We start from the raw sequence: 4,199 nt of genomic DNA on the forward strand, positions 1-4,199 counted from the left end.
TTCGGTTTGTATGGAAGATGCCACGCCCCCTTTTCCAATAGTTCCAATTTTTCTCCAAGATTATGCGATTTATTTCGAACATCTCCATACAAAACTCTAGAACTCTACCAAAAAATTTCCAGAGATAAGCAGTATGAAAAATTCGGTTTGTATGGGAGATGGCACACCCCTTTTTACAATAGCTAAAATTTGTCTCCAAGGGTATGCGATTGATTTCGTATATCTCCATACCAATTTCCAAAACTCTACCATGCACACTTTCAGAGATATGTAGCATGAGAAATTCGGTTTGTATGGGAAGTGCCACGCCCCCTTTACATATAGATTTTTTTCAGCCTAAAACCATCCTTGGGACACGTGCGGCAGGTGGCAGTTTCAAAAAAATCGGTTCAGCCGCTCTCGAGCCTTGCGAAAACTAACAAACGGCTTTCTAGATATATATTAGTTGAGATATATTATATATTATAATTATATTTTGACAGTATGTACGTTGTTTATGATTGGCGCAAAAAAATCTTGCCTAGTGACGAATTCGCCCCTTGATATGGTCGTTACTAAAAGCTATTTATATTCTAAATTGCATGAAAATTGGAAAACAGGAATCTATAAGCTTATCCAGGCAAAAAGCTACCTACGTACCGAACTTTAAGCAAATCGGACCATAAATACGATTTCTTCGAACAGATCGGTCCCTGGTCCACTTCTCGGACAAAATGGATCATATATGCTAAAAAGCTACCTACGTACCGAATTTTAAGCAAATCGGACCATAAATACGATTTCTTCGAACAGATCGGTCCCTGGTCCACTTCTAGGACAAAATGGATCGTATATGCTAATATATGCTAAAAAGCTACCTACGAACCGAATTTTAAGCAATTCGGACAGTAAATACGATTTTTTCGAATAGATCGGTCCCTGGACCACTTCCCGGAAAAAATGGGTCATATATGCTAATATATGCTAAAAAGCTACTTACGTACTAAATTTTAAGCAAATCGGACTATAATACGATTTTTTCGAATTGACCGGGCCCTGGTCCACCTACCCGAAAAAAAGTAAAATTTTTTTAGCCTAAAACATGGTGGTTACCGAAAGCTATTTGTATACAAAATTTCATGAAAATCGAACCAGCCACTCGCGAGATTACCTGTTACAAAAAAAAAGGGACTTTTCTTTATATAATTAGTATAGATATTCTACATGAAATACATGTTTTATTTGCGTAAAAAATTCATTTAAAAGCAATATTAACAAAAATATAACGATGGAATATTATGTCACGTGACGCTACGTGGCCCAAAAAAGTTAAAGAAAACAAATGGTATTCCTTGTTTGTATCACATTGAAACGTACGACTGTCACGTATGCGACGTATGGAAATACCCATATGTAAGTGTTATTAGTAATAACTTATTACCCTGTAGTCAAATGTACTAGCTGTAAACTACCTCACAACTAATATGAACCGCATGCCCAACTAGTCAGCCAACTATCTTTTTTCCACGCAATCAACTGGTATTTTTAACATGGGGATGTCCTACAAGATGGCAATTGTCAGATTTCGGTCAGAAATATACCAGTCTCATACTAGTTCAAAACAGACAGAAAAATACTAGTCCAATTATGGACCAAAACCGCTACTTTGGAAGTCAAAAAATTAAATGAATTCATGAATATACAATGAAAGACTTTTGATTAAATATACTTTAAAATATTACACATTTATATTTAGCAGCCTTAGATTTGCCAATAATTAGTGTAAAAGTTTTTGAGTATTAATTAAAAGGGACAATAAATACATAAATATTTGAAACATTCGAACATAAATTTAAAGACATGTTCCATTAAATGATATTAAAAGTAAAAGCTTTCAGGTACAATAAATACTATATTTTTATATTTTTTTAATAATATGGAAAAGAAAACATTTTAGTTAAGAATAAAACGAATACTATAGTTCATTTTGAGTAAACTAAAATAAAAATAAAAGTTTTCATTAAAAGAAATTAAATTCGTTAACTTTGCACATTTCAGTCCTTTCGTTTTAAAATGTTTTTAAAGTAATAATTAATGTTTAAAGTTTGAGATTTGGATAAGAATAAAGTAAATAAATAATTCAAGCAGTTAATAAATATTCCTAATTCTTGTCTTTACTTTGGCTTGTTGATTGATAACACTGGTCTACAAGGGTTTTGCGAATAAGACGGGACCTGGTGTTTCCGAACGGATTTTTCGTGCTGAACACGAATCTGGGGTCCAAAACTTCCCATCACGTCACGTTTTCGAGAAAAAAGGGGTTGAAACCCCTAAAAACAGCGTTTTTGGCCATTTTTGAAAAATTGTAGAGCTGAACCCTGACGTGCTACAAACTTTGTATATGTCAGAAATTAAAGGCTAAATCGTGCCCTTTCGAATGAGCCCTATGCCGAATTAATCGCATGCACCCTTAGATCAGGGGGTGTATTTGTGTCTAGGAGTCCAATTTTTATATCCACCATATTCGACCCGTCATCTTAAATTTTTAAAATCTAACTGCAGATTCGTAATCAGCGACTTTTAATATAGTTAAAACCTTGGCATTATTAATTTTCTATGATCGTTTAAGATTAAATTCTTTCTGTGATCAATTTTTCCTGCACCCCTAAACACAAATACACCCCCTGCTTTAAGGGTGCACGCGATCAATTCGGCATAGGGCTCATTCGAAAGGGCACGGTTTAGCCTTTAATTTCTGATATATGCAAAATTTGTACCACGTCAGGGTTCAGCTCTATAATTTTTCGAAAATGGCCAAAAACGCTGTTTTTAGGGGTTTCAACCCCTTTTTTCTCGAAAACGTGACGTGATGGGACATTTTTGACCCCGGATTCGTGTTCAGCACGAAAAATCCGTTCAGAAACACCAGGTCCCGTCTTATTCGCAGAAAAAAAGTTGAAATTTGTAGACCAGTGTAATTAAGATTAATTAAGTAATTATACTAATTTGTAATTAAAAAGAGGCAAAAGTAATTTAAAATGATCAAAAATAACCCAATAATGATGTAATTAGAATTAACGAATTAATTAAAAAAGTTTGTTTAAGTAATTATTAATCATTAAAAAGGTGCTAATATCGGTATTTAACAATTAAACGGTTATTCAAAAAAAACATGCTTTAATTAATAGATAATCATTATGAATATTAATCAGTATTTAACAAGCATGGTGTAATTACGAGTACGTACTCGCTTTAATGGTTTACAATATACCCAAATAAAAGTTATAATATTTTGTGTACTCTATTGTATTCAACTGTCGAAGTCAAGTAAAACAGGGTATGAATACATAAATCATTTTGTACTTGGTACAGGTCTGGTCATTTTCGAACTAGTATGGTTTCAGTCAGGAGATTATAGTTGCAAACTAGTATTTTTCCTGACTAGTTTGGCGTTTCACTGTAGGGTAGTGCCGTAGCAATGAATTCGACATATATGCACCTTACTTTGGTTTTAACCCAAATTGAGACGGTGTAAACAAAAATGGTTTGTATGTATTTTTGCAGTTTTGCAGGTGGTTAACTCATTCCATCTAGCTCTGAACTGCCTAATCATATTATCGTACATTTCATTGTACAAATGTTGAAGTGGTATTCAAATGTAGTTTGTCTGTTCCAGGGAAAACTGGTGGCGTTTTTTTGCATTCACTTCAGCTACTTCATTATCCTTAGTATCCTTTTATCAGCGTCTAGCTTGTCAATGGCTTCCCGGCTGCGAGGGACGTTTATGGATGAAATACTATATCAGGAAACTGCCTTGATTGCCGCCTGGAATAGGTTTAAGTTGGAATTGATTGTCGTTTCGGTGAGGGAAGAATAAAAGGAAGAATAATAGGAAGAATAAAAAAATTCATTCAAAGATAGCTAAAGGTCGGTAGGTTTGTAGGCCTCACACCCCTTTTCAAATAGCCCAAATTTTCTCCTTGAGTATGGGCTTGATTTCCAGATCGGTCCCTGGCCAACTTCTCGGACAAAAAGGATCATATATGCTAATATATGCTAAAAAGCAACCTACGTACCGAATTTTAAGCAAATCGGACCGTAAATACGATTTTTTCGAATAGATCAGTCCCTGGTGCACTTCTCGGATCCATTTTGTCCGAGAAGTGGACCAGGGACCGATCTGTTCGAAGAAATCGTATTTATGGTCCGATTTGCTTAAA

At 34.6% G+C, this 4,199-nt stretch overlaps 1 protein-coding gene across 1 annotated transcript in view; it reads left to right on the top strand.

The window, feature by feature from the left end:
* Nucleotides 1-4,199, top strand: part of LOC118749675 (peroxidase) — a gene marked incomplete at its 3' end in the record, with an annotated part of 645,092 nt that overhangs the window by 536,670 nt on the left and 104,223 nt on the right.

This window comes from Rhagoletis pomonella, unplaced genomic scaffold (genome assembly GCF_013731165.1).
Source record: "Rhagoletis pomonella isolate Grant_MI unplaced genomic scaffold, Rhpom_1.0 Rhpom_scaffold_00001, whole genome shotgun sequence".
NCBI lineage: Eukaryota > Metazoa > Arthropoda > Insecta > Diptera > Tephritidae > Rhagoletis > Rhagoletis pomonella.